The 13,705-nt window shown below is 40.6% G+C and overlaps 1 protein-coding gene and 1 long non-coding RNA gene across 3 annotated transcripts in view; both read left to right on the forward strand.

Annotated features, from left to right (window-relative positions):
• anxa3b (annexin A3b) overlaps positions 1-13,705 on the forward strand; it is a 103,101-nt gene that overhangs the window by 21,290 nt on the left and 68,106 nt on the right. The gene's annotated exons all lie outside the window — the stretch shown is intronic.
• LOC311075936 lies at positions 7,639-9,192 on the forward strand. The gene is made up of 4 exons (XR_014604594.1): positions 7,639-7,935; positions 8,086-8,379; positions 8,720-8,781; positions 8,914-9,192. It is a non-coding gene; the product is annotated as an uncharacterized lncRNA (long non-coding RNA).

Consider the following 13,705-nt stretch of genomic DNA (forward strand, 5'->3'; position numbering starts at 1 on the left):
ATAGTCTTGAACCAGACTAACCGTCTTGGAACCAGGGGCCTGTACCATGAAGGTAGCTGAACAAACTCGGGGTTACAGGATTAGTTTTGAGTTGACAAAACCAAACCGATGCAATCAGGCTTTATTGGTACCATGATGCAGCTCATCAACTTTCTTTGTCAACTCAGGCTTTGATCCTCAAGCTATGATTACTCCACGCGCGCGTGCACATACAAGAGTGACGTCGACACTGAACAACCAATCGCGGGTAGAGCGAGAGCGATATATTTTTCTGCGGAGGAGCAAGAGATAATCATTCATAATTACGATGAATTTAAATATGTATTTCAAGCTCGAAACAATACGTTCTCTGCTGCCAAAGCAAGAGAAGACTGTTGGAGAAAGATTGCTGATTGTTAATGTGTAAGTTAAACAAATACGTTCTATATTTATGTAAAATTATGTATGTATATATGTATGCCTATATGTGTACTATAGCCTATAGCTTATTTTTATAATATATAAAAAATGTGCATGTATGTACTAAGAAAGATTAATATTCATTGATTTTTAGATTTTTAGATGCAACCCCAACTCCAAATGTTCTTGGCAGCAGATAAAGACAAAATATAAAAATATAATTCAAAGGTTATTTCAAGGAGTTAAATCAAAGAGTATTTACCACAACCTTTTATTACTTTTGTGAACATTTTATCACACTTGTTTGCAGCAAACAGAAATAAATAGTTAAATTCAGAAAACCAGAATACACTGTGGCAGAGGAGTTGGCTCTGAGTAGGCAATAAGGGACGGCCGATTATGGATGTGATTACAGGTGCTGTACAATCTGACCCTGGTGCTGGCTCCTCTAAGCAAGTAACACTGGGTACGTGTGCAATACATTACTACTTTTTTTTTTAAGTTTTAAATATGGCTGACTGTATGTTCTGCAGGGAAATACAGTGTCCCTGTTGAAGCTAGCACACATTCACACACACACACACACACACACACACACACACACACACACACACACACACACACACACACACACACACACACACACACACACACACTATTAGGGTGAAGCAAATGATGAAGACACTCTGTCTGTGTGTTCTCAGACAGTTGCTGATGTGAATGCACTGGGCTTTTTATTATGGCAAACATTTGAATGTGTGGCATAAAAAAGAGACTGGCCCTTACACATCTCTTTTGTAGGATTTTTCACAACCTGACCAGAAACTGAGGCCTCTACCTCAATGGGCTTCAGAAGAAATGTGTAAGGATTTAAAACCCTTGACATAAACTACAGTCAGTCCTGTGTTTGTAGGAAGTCAAGGAACTTTTTGTGATTTGATGAGCCTCCAGAAAACTTGTAATGATCATGTTTGTGGTGGAATTATGTTTCAGGTGGAAACAGACTCAGTCAGGGCCCTGTACAAAATGAGTCTTGAACTAGACTGCACACTAAAGGAGACTTGAACTAGACTGCACACTAAAGGAGTCTTGAACTAGACTGCACACTAAAGGAGTCTTGAACTAGAATGCACACTAAAGGAGCTGACTGTGAGCTGAGGAGGCTCCAAACAAAATCAAACAGCTGGATAAAACTGATCTCAGTATGTATATAGTTATATAGTGTATATATATATATTAGTATAACTTATTTAACCAAGTAACACTTTAGTATGAATATTTATTAATGCAACTTTCTCTTGCTCTCTTTCTCCCTCCCATCCCACAAAACCAATAAAACAGTTTGAGACCTATCTGCAGTTTCAATGTGCTTTTATTAAGTGTAATATTGTATGGTGATTGCATCTCTGCACCAGCTGGATGGTCAAGTGTGATCGGGTCAGTTTCATCGGGGAGAAGCTGGTTTTGTGTTTCTCGCTCCTTTCTACTGGTGGCTATATTGTGCAGAATGGCACATGCAGCCACTATCTGTGATGCCCGCTCTGGTGACTCTGAAGCGCCGAACACAGTTGAAATGTGCCTTTAGGATGCCAAAGGTCATCTCTATCTTCACTCTGGTTTTACTGAGGGCCACATTGAAGCGGTGCTGTGGCCCTATCTGAGGGTCATGATAGGGGGTTATTGTGTAGGTTTTTCTATCTCAGTTCAAATGAACAGTGTTTTGTACTGTACCAAATTTAACTTGCTTTCCTCAAAGCGCTGACACAACACAGACTCATGGAAAATTTGTAAGACAAGCACTGGAGCCAGGCCATTTGGCATCCAAACTTGATCATATGTTCATGACCACAAGTCATCTGCAGATGAAATGTTTAGTAGATCATTGTTATATCTGTTAAAGTTACTATTAATTTAAAGCTTCATCTCACAGAAAATAATCATCTCACATATTCACATCATCTCTACCTGAACATTATGGCTGTGATAGGACTTCCTATTAACATAATCTGCCTCATGTTCCCCTAGAGCAGTGGAGATTGGAGCAATAGACTGCATGTTGCAATGACTTGGGAATCCTATCATACGATTATCAGAATAATAATAAAAAAGATTCAAAATAATTCTTAACATGTATTATATTGTATAGTACATTTGTGAAATTTGCTTTTTAAGAAAAGAAAAAAAAGTGTTCATGTGATGTCACCCTATCAATATATCTTACCGGCAATTTTATAAAAGCCCTCTTTTATGGACATGGTCGATAAATGTCCGGGGAACATTATTAGTTAAACTTTTCATGTACTCCTGCAGAGCGAGGACCACCTTGCGAATGGTTCGACAAACATATGTTTTCTCCTAGCTTCTGTGCGTCACCCACCGTGCAAGAATGTACCACTTGCAAAAAAAAAAAAAAAAAAAAATGCAACGCAATATTTGCGGTACAGTAAGTGCATGAATTCGACGTGTTAAATTCTTTATGTGCGGCTCAAGAAGTTCGCAAAGATAAGACATTCCTTCCGCGGAAAATCTGTATCTTTCATACAAGTAACTATCAGGAAAGGCAAGGGGATTTTGTCTGGCTAAAAACTCTTTCTCTACGAAGTGCTCGTCAAACAATTTGTGCTGAGATGTCCACCGGATTTCGAAGAAAAGGTGAAGTCATTGTAACAGACACTTGGAATAAGTTACGTCACCTATATGTTTCTTTGCTCTCAGCTGATTGGTCAAACTTCAGTCTGAGATCTTGAATCCAGAACATAACCTGCCCCGGAGCAGGTTAGCCGTGCAGCGTAAGATACCATGGCAACGAACACCGATTAAAGCCGAGCTACTTTCATAGTACCTAAAACCCAGGGTTGGCGGAAACTAAGCTGAAACATAGCTGGCTAGCCACCTAATCCGGCTTCATGGTACAGGCCCCAGAACTACGGCGGCACTCCCAAGCGCAATGCTTCACCCGCTTGACGCACAAACCAAAATACTACAAAGAGTAATAAAACAAACAAACCAGTACGATCACCTTATGTGAAAGTACTGCTGAGCCTAGCAGGGAATACAATCCTTTTTTGACCAGCAATCCATATTGTTTACAGTGTACTTTTCAAATACAAACGGCTGTAGTAATCATAAATGAGCATTGATTGTAACAGAAAATTTGTGAATGAAATAAGTTTACACGAGACAAATGCGCGTTCACGTCTATCGCTTACAACCTTAAACAATACCAAACATCCAGCGTTAACCAACAATACGTTTGAATCTGCGCTTCGTAAAGCTTTCTTTTGACACAATGTAGAGGCGTATACTCAAAAAACGATCCAAAAGCCGCAGCAGGCTAATGGTGTGTTCTATTATTGTCAACGAACCGACTCGGACCTCGGATATGACGTTACTTCCACACTTCAAGCGTTCTGGTATGTTTTGCGCGTCCGAGTCGGAGAAAAACATGGACGCCACCCGGAAAGCTGTTGCTATGGTAGCACTGGCCGAGTACCAGGCGCTCCAAAATAAGTATGTGCTTCACCTAGTAACTAGTTTACCTTCTGTTAGCAACGCTAGCCACGTTAGTAACACCCGTTTGAAACAAGGCTTCATTCAATATTGCACTCACAACAAGACCGATTCCCATACCCACAGGCAGTGATACGGACGCAGTAAGGTATTGCAGTAATACGACGAGTGATTAAAATTTAAACAAAGTCATTTAAACAACCAAAGCGGTACAAAAAACAAGTCACACAGGGCGCAGCCATCTTGGATTTCGTATCGGAATTCTTGCTCGGTGTCCTCACGGTTGTCCAAACTTCCGAGGAAAGGGGGCGTGTTGGTGCGTGTTGCTAGGCAACGTCTGTCTTCCTAGTCGGAACTCCGACACGGATAAATAATAGAACGCAGCATAAGACATGAGGAGATTATACTAAAGACGCGTCACACCGAAGCATTACATATGATGTTATCTTTATTACTCCGTTTCACCAGCAGAAAGAATAAACATCAATCACTTACTTTGGTAGTTGCATTCCATTAGTTAAGTGAAGATACATCAAACAGCGCATAGTAACAGATAGTGATGGTAGTAACGTCATTGACAGTAGTGACGATCAAAAGAAAGTTTTTTCCCATGCTCACCCTGCAGCCATGCTCCAAACAACCCGCCATGTTCCACAGGTGAACACGCACGCTAATATACACACCACACCCCCTCACGGTGCCATAGTTACAAATGACGTCACACCACTCGTGCACATACACAACAGTATAGAAGGAAAGAAGAAATATCATGAAAGACTAATCAAACCCAATGTATGGCTCCTAAAATGATGACATTTTATGGTATCAACAAGAGAGACCATGCCATAAGGTCAACTTTGATGTTGCCAACAGAATAACATTCATTGTTCTGAAGGATTACAATATTTAAGCAATTTTATACTACGGGGCTGTAATAGCAGTGCTCGAATTGAGGGGGGGCTGGGGGGATCCGGGACCCCCCCATAAGGTATTAGGGACCCCCCATAATATGTAAAAAATATAATAGCTTGTTTTCATATGACCTCACGTCACTGCGTTGCCATGGCGAGAAATGCAGATGGAGGGCAGGAAGTGATTTGTTACATTTAGGAAGCACTATAACAAACTCAAAATGCCGATGTTTTGCGTCGTTTATGGTTGCTCAAATCGATTAAACCACGAGTAGTTTTTGTCGTGTACCAAAAGTTGTTGTTCATAAGGGGGAAAAATGCAAGAAATTGACCGAAAAACGCCGGAAAAAATGGCTTGCAAACCTACGTCTGCGGTCGGGAGGAGCCGAATCGGAAAAGACCCGTGTGTGCAGTGATCATTTCGTCAAAGGTGAATTAATACAATTTATGTGGCTATGTTTGTGTAACGTACCATTTTCCGAACTTTGTAAAGTTAAAGTAATTGTTTCTTCTTTTCTTTGAGTTTGTAAGTTACCCAGGGCCGTGCACAGACCTTTTGAGGGGCATGTGCTGAAACTGAAAAAGGGCACCCCCCTCCCTTTTTTTATATCAAGATTATTTAGTAAGCCTACATGAAAGGAAGAAATGGTCACATCTTCAAGACAAATTCAATAACACAAAATAATAGTCTCAAAAGCTTTAGATTTATTCACGATTAAAAACAACCATAATTCAGCTTTGATCACAGAAATAAATTACATTTTAAAATATATTCAAATAGAAAACAGTTATTTTAAATTGTAAAAATATTTCACAATATTACTGTTTTTGCTGTATTTTGGATCAAATAAATGAAGCCTTGGAATGAATTAAATCATGAATTACATTCTGCATGATAAAATATAAAGATTTCACAGTGATCTTCTGTAATGTGTTTTTTTTTTTTTAAGTTACTACAACAACATTACTGTAGTAAAACCATGTTTTACTACAATTTATACATGTGAGGACGAGCAGAGAGTATAGAATAGCCTACTATAGATTTAAAAATTAGCTAGATAGCGAATACGTGCATATTAACAGCCTTGAATTAACCGTAATTTAATATTATTACCATAACATGATTAGCCTAAATGTTAATAAATTAAGTGTATCAGCAATCATAAATCAAAGAAGAAATTTCTTAGATGTTACCAGGTTCACTCGTTGCTTTGTGTAAGTTCCAGTAGCCTACGAAACAGCGCGGGGGCGCACCTGTTATGATTTTCCGATGGTAAAAACAAATTATATGTTGTTGTATTACTTATCAATATATAGTTTTTGACCAGCGAATGTGTGCAAATGTGCATTTTTTTGTCCGTCATTAAAACGGCGCCGGCGCCTGCCAGCATCACATTACATTTTCATCAACAGGTTACAAACTAGTTAGTTTGTTGTAGCCTAGCTATATAGGCGGGGCGATCAGTTTTTCCTGTTGTAAAATACATTTGGCCAAAATCGCATTTTATAAAAGATGAAATGCTACTGTATGCACGCACAGGCTATTTAAGTGTAGGCTATGTATTGGCTATGACTAGATGGCAAATGCTAGCCTAGACCTCTCTCTCAGGCGACGTCCCACATGTCTCAGTCAGTGAGTCAGACATCAAATAAATAAAATATGAGCCTTTATAGACATAGTGTTTAGTAGTACTTATTCAAACAACAAGATATTTACCCTTTGCAAAATTTCGTTCATCTGCTGTCTACTGTGCGGCTGCTGTGGAACTTCAGTTGATTCAGTGAATATAGAGGGGGCGGAGTTATCAGCTTACTGACAGCTTGAGGATCGAATAAGATTTACAGAAGCTCGTTTTAAGAACTTTCATTGGCTAAATATTTGTAAAACAGACAGACAGACGTAAAGGGTGACCAATAGCATTGATTTAAAAAAAAAAAAAAAAAACACCACCAAAAAAAGGGCACTTCGGAGTGTTAGGGCAAAAAGGGCATGTGCTCTGCACAGGTTGAGCCCTACCTGTGCACGTGCCTGAAGTTACCCCTGTAACTGAAGACAAACGTAACGTTACAGGCAAATCTGTTGAATTCAGTTGAAAAATCGCTCCTCTTAATAACGTAAGTATCACGTCCAACATATGTTTAATTTTTTTTGTTATATTTTTCGCTTGTAATAGCGTCTAAAGTAGTACAGTTCGGACTTTCCTCCATCTCGTCCATTCCGCTCTTCACTTCCTGCCCTCCATCTGAATTTCGCGCGTTATCACAATCACGTGACTGCAAACCACCTATTAGGGGGGTCCCTCGGATATTTTTATTTTAGTAAAAATAATAATGACAAATCAAAATAAATGCATGCAATGGATACGGTAAATTTCGTGAATTGATTATTTACAATAATTTATTTTAAGTGTGTTTATAGGCTAGTTGTCATGTCTCTTTAAAATGTAAACGCCCCGCCTAAAGAGCGCTGTGCGCGCGCATGACATCGTTGACTGACAGGACTGTTTGTTTGGCGCCGCTCCGGTGAAGCTAATTTAGCTTTTAAAATATGGAGAAAAATAAACCTCCACTCGCAGTCGGGAAGAGAAAGCTTCTTACTGACTTTTTTGAGGGGTAATTCATTGTCTCTCGCTATATATCTTTCTACTTTTTATCTATCCACTCCATGTCGGGGCTTTTATATTCCTAGCATTTAAATTGGAAACATTTAACGTTAGGCTTAAGTTACTATGTTTTTCATAATTAATAGTCCTGGGGCCTGTACCATGAAGGTAGCTGAACAAACTCGGGGTTACAGGATTAGTTTTGAATTGACAAAACCAAACCGATGCAATCAGGCTTTATTGGTACCATGATGCAGCTCATCAACTTTCTCTGTCAACTCAGGCTTTGATCCTTAAGCTATGATTATTTAATGCGCGTGCACATAAAAGAGTGACGTCGACACTGAACAGCCAATCGCGGGTAGCGAGAGCGTTATATTTTTCCGCGGAGAAGCAAGAGATAATTATTCAGAATTACGATGAATTTATATGTATTTCAAGCTTGAAACAATACGTTCTCTGCTGCCAAAGCAAGAGAAGACTGTTGGAGAAAGATTGCTGATTGTTAATGCGTAAGTTAAACAAATACGTTCTATATTTATGTAAAATTATATATATATGTATGTGTAGCCTATGTGTAATATAGCCTATAGCCTATTTTTATAATGTATAAAAAATGTGCATGTATGTACTAAGAAAGATTAATATTCATTGATTTTTAGATTTTTAGATGCAACCCCAACTCCAAATGTTCTTGGCAGCAGATAAAGACAAAATATAAAAATATAATTCAAAGTGGTGAGTATTTACCACAACCTTTTATTACATTTGTGAACATTTTATCACAAACACTTGTTTGCAGCAAACAGAAATAAAGAATTAAATTCAGAAAACCAGAATACACTGTGGCGGAGGAGTTGGCTCTGAGTAGGCAATAAGGGACGGCCGATTGGATGGGATTACAGGTGCTGTACAGTCTGACCCTGGTGCTGGCTCCTCTAAGCAAGTAACACTGGGTACGTGTGCAATCCATTACTACTTTTAAGTTTTAAATATAGCTGACTATGTTCTGCAGTAGAGGGAAATACAATGTCTCTGTTGAAGCCAGCACACATACACACAGTCTCCCACACAGAGGTCAGTATGCAGCAGACAGAACACCAAACTAACCTGCTTTACAACAGTTATGCTTTACATTGGCCAATTTTATTTATTAGGGTGGAGGAAATGAAGACACTCTGTCTGTGTGTTCTCAGACAGTTGCTGATGTGAATGCACTGGGCTTTTTATTATGGCAAACATTTGAATGTGTGGCATAAAAAAGGGACTGGCCCTTACACATCTCTTTTATTGTAGGATTTTTCACAACCTGCCCCAGAAACGGAGGCCTCTACCTCAATGGGCTTCAGAAGAAATGTGTAAGGATTTAAAACCCTTGACATAAATTACAGTCAGTCCTGTGTTTGTAGGAAGTCAAGGAACTTTTTGTGATTTTGATGAGCCTCCAGAAAACTTGTAATGATCATGTCTGTGGTGGAATTATGTTTCAGGTGGAAACAGACTCAGTCAGGGCCCTGTACAAAAGGAGTCTAGACTGCACACTAAAGGAGACTTGAACTAGACTGTTCACTAAAGGAGCTGACTGTGAGCTGAGGAGGCTCCAAACAGAATCAAACAGCTGGATAAAACTGATCTCAATAAATATATATATTTATTAGTATAACTTATTTAACCAAGTAACACTTTAGTATGAATATTTATTAATGCAACTTTGTCTTGCTCTCTTTCTCCCTCCCATCCCATAAAACCAATAAAACAGTTTGAGACCTATCTGCAGTTTCAATGTGCTTTTATTAAGTGTAATATTGTATTATTGTATGGTGATTGCATCTACATCTGCACCAGCTGGGTGGTCAAGTGTGATCGGGTCAGTTTCATAGGGGAGAAGCTGGTTTTGTGGTGTTTCTCGCTTCTTTCTACTGGTGGCTATATTGTGCAGAATGGCCCATGCAGCCACTATCTGTGATGCCCGCTCTGGTGACTCTGAAGCGCCGAACACAGTTGAAACGTGCCTTTAGGATGCCAAAGGTCATCTCTATCTTCACTCTGGTTTTACTGAGGGCCACATTGAAGCAGTGCTGTGGCCCTGTCTGAGGGTCATGATAGGGGGTTATTGTGTAGGTTTTTCTAGCTCAGTTCAAATTAACAGTGTTTTGTACTGTACCAAATTTAACTTGCTTTCCTCAAAGTGCTGACACAACACAGACTCATGGAAAATTTGTAAGACAAGCACTGGAGCCAGGCCATTTTTCGTCTGCAGATGAAATGTTTAGTAGATCATTGTTATATCTGTTAAAGTTACTATTAATTTAAAGATTCATCTAACAGAAAATAATCATCTCACATATTCACATCATCTCTACCTGAACATTATGGCTGTGATAGGACTTCCTATTAACATAATCTGCCTCATGTTCCCTAGAGCAGTGGAGATTGGAGCAATAGACTGCATACATGTTGCAATGACTTGGGAATCCATAAGATTAACAGAAGAATAATAAAAAAGATTCAAAATAATTCTTAACATGTATTATATTGTATAGTACATTTGTGAAATTTGCTTTTTGAAAAAAAAAAGTGTTCATGTGATGTCACCCTATATATCTTACTGGCAATTTTATAAAAGCCCTCTTTTATGGACATGGTCGATAAATGTCCGGGGAACACTATTAATGAAACTTTTCATGTACTCCTGCAGAGCGAGGACCACCTTGCGAATGGTTCAACAAACATATGTTTTCCCCTAGCTTCTGTGCGTCACCCACCGTGCAAGTATGTACCACTTGCAAAAAAAAAACGCAACGCAATACAATTTGCGGTACAGTAAGTGCATGAATTCGACGTGTTAAATTCTTTATGTGCGGCTCAAGAAGTTCGCAAAGATAAGACATTCCTTCCGCGGAAAATCTGTATCTTTCATACAAGTAACTATCAGTTAAGGCAAGGGGATTTTGTCTGGCTAAAAACTCTTTCTCTACGAAGTGCTCGTCTAACAATTTGCGCTGAGATGTCCACCGGGTTTGGAAGAAAAGGTGAAGTCATTGCAACAGACACTTGGAATAAGTTACGTCACCTATATGTTTCTTTGCTCTCAGCTTATTGGTCAAACTTCAGTCTGAGATCTCGAATCCAGAACATAACCTGCCCCGGAGCAGGTTAGCCGTGCAGCGTAAGATACCATGGCAACGAACACCGATTAAAGCCGAGCTACTTTCATAGTACCTAAAACCCAGGGTTGGCGGAAACTAAGCTGAAACATAGCTGGCTAGCCACCTAATCCGGCTTCATGGTACAGACCCCTGGTTCTACAGGAGTGCTAGAGATCTCGATGAAGATGGATAACAGCTTTTTAGTAATTATAAAGGGAGCGCTCGTGCGCTTTCTAATATCCATTCAGAATTTGTATTTATTTGTATATAACTTGTTTTTCATGCTGCTAGGACCAATGGCTGTATAAACACGGCAAAGTTTTGGGAATTACATACGCATTTATGCGGGATTCACTCTTGAAATAGCAATGATTTATTTTGATTGCTATAGTATTGTTTGTTTATGAATAAAGCAGCCTTTTTCACTGAAATGGTTGAATAGTCTGCTGACTCACTCACTCATGACAGTCCTTTGCCGCCCGCCACCTACTGGACGTAACTATGTAAAAATCGTATGTGCTGAAATAGTTGAAAAATCCCCACCAACACACAGGCTGACAGCCTGTTTTGTCACAATTTATAATAAACAAGTTTCATGCATTTAATCAAGTCTTTTGGAACAAACATTATCACAGTGTCACATCAATCATCCAGTTGTTTTTAGGGTAAATACTACATTGGTAAATAAAGCTAGAATCATTCTGTTGCATGTACACTACTGTTCAAAAGTTCAAGAGTCTCTTCTGTTCACCAAGCCTGCATTGATCTGATCCAAAATACAGTAAAAACAGTAATATTATGAAATATTATTACAATGTAAAATAATAATACAATAAAATATAATTTATTTCTGTGATCAAAGCTAAATTTTCACCATCGTTACTCTGAAATCCTTCAAATATGATGATTTGATGCTCAACAAACATTTATGATTAATATCAATGTTGAAAACAGTTATTTACAGTATTTTTTATTTTTTTTAGTTTGATGAATAGAAAGTTTATCTGAAATATAAACTTTTGTAGCATTATACACTACCATTCAAAAGCTTGCGGTTAGTAAGAACTTATAAAAAAAAATGTTGGGAAAGAAATTAATACTTTTATTCAGTACGGTTGCATTAAATTGATCAAAAGTGACAGTAAAGACATGTATAATGTAACAGAAGATTCTGTTTCAAATAAATGCTGTTCTTTTGAACTTTCTATTCATCAAAAAATCCTGAAAAATAAAATGTATGACGGTTTCCACACAAATATGAACTGGTTTCCAACATTAATAATCATAACTGTTTGTTGATCATCAAATCATCTTATTAGAATGCTTTCTGAAGGATCATGTGACACTGAAGACTGGAGTAATGATGCTGAAAATGCAGCTTTGATCACAGGAATAAATTGCATTTTACTATATATTCACATAGAAAACAGTCACAATATTTCACAATATTACTTTTTTTATCAAATCAATGCAGCTTTGAGCAGAAGAGACTTCTTTTAAAAAACATTTTAAAAATCTTATCGATCTCAACTTCTGAACGGTAGTGTATATTTCATTTCATTATGTGTATTTATTTAAAAAAATATTGAAACCAAAACATGGCATTAGTGTGCAGGTAAAGAGGACCTCCACTAAGGCAAGCACAGTCCATTCCAGTTTAGCAGAGGGCAGTGGCAGGAGCTCAGCAGAGGGCAGTGGCAGGAGCTCAGCAGAGGGCAGTGGTAGGAGCTCAGCAGAGGGCAGTGGTAGGAGCTCAGCAGAGGGCAGTGGCAGGAGCTCAGCAGAGGGCAGTGGTAGGAGCTCAGCAGAGGGCAGTGGCAGTGGTAGGAGCTCAGCAGAGGGCAGTGGTAGGAGCTCAGCAGAGGGCAGTGGCAGGAGCTCAGCAGAGGGCAGTGGCAGGAGCTCAGCAGAGGGCAGTGGTAGGAGCTCAGCAGAGGGCAGTGGCAGGAGCTCAGCAGAGGGCAGTGGCAGGAGCTCAGCAGAGGGCAGTGGCAGGAGCTCAGCAGAGGGCAGTGGCAGGAGCTCAGCAGAGGGCAGTGGTAGGAGCTCAGCAGAGGGCAGTGGTAGGAGCTCAGCAGAGGGCAGTGGCAGTGGTAGGAGCTCAGCAGAGGGCAGTGGTAGGAGCTCAGCAGAGGGCAGTGGCAGGAGCTCAGCAGAGGGCAGTGGCAGGAGCTCAGCAGAGGGCAGTGGCAGGAGCTCAGCAGAGGGCAGTGGAAGGAGCTCAGCAGAGGGCAGTGGTAGGAGCTCAGCAGAGGGTAGTGGTAGGAGCTCAGCAGAGGGCAGTGGCAGGAGCTCAGCAGAGGGCAGTGGCAGGAGCTCAGCAGAGGGCAGTGGCAGGAGCTCAGCAGAGGGCAGTGGCAGGAGCTCAGCAGAGGGCAGTGGCAGTGGCAGGAGCTCAGCAGAGGGCAGTGGCAGGAGCTCAGCAGAGGGCAGTGGCAGGAGCTCAGCAGAGGGCAGTGGCAGGAGCTCAGCAGAGGGCAGTGGCAGGAGCTCAGCAGAGGGCAGTGGTAGGAGCTCAGCAGAGGGCAGTGGTAGGAGCTCAGCAGAGGGCAGTGGCAGGAGCTCAGCAGAGGGCAGTGGTAGGAGCTCAGCAGAGGGCAGTGGCAGGAGCTCAGCAGAGGGCAGTGGCAGGAGGGCAGTGGCAGGAGCTCAGCAGAGGGCAGTGGTAGGAGCTCAGCAGAGGGCAGTGGCAGGAGCGCAGCAGAGGGCAGTGGCAGGAGCTCAGCAGAGGGCAGTGGCAGGAGCTCAGCAGAGGGCAGTGGCAGGAGCTCAGCAGAGGGCAGTGGCAGTGGCAGGAGCTCAGCAGAGATCAACGAAAGCGAAGAGCAGGTCAGCAACAGCTCAGAACAGCTAACTCCCACCAACAGCTCTGAACGGCTCAGCACCAACAAAAACCCAGAGCAATTCAGCAGCTTCTCCAAGGAAGTTGATACCTGGAGAAATCAGTTAGAAATATGGAGGAAACAATACTCCCCATGGCTGTACATCAATGAAAACAAAATTGGATGTATTGCATGTAGAGTTAAACGAATGTGTTCAAACAAAAAAAGTGTTCAAGTGGCAGAAGAGTGGGCTTTAGGGAGGGTCCAAGCAATGAATGTACGTGCCATGAGGAAAAAAATATACAAACACC

The sequence above is a fragment of the Abramis brama genome (genome assembly GCF_963993115.1).
Source record: "Abramis brama genome assembly, chromosome: 25".
Lineage (NCBI taxonomy): Eukaryota > Metazoa > Chordata > Actinopteri > Cypriniformes > Leuciscidae > Abramis > Abramis brama.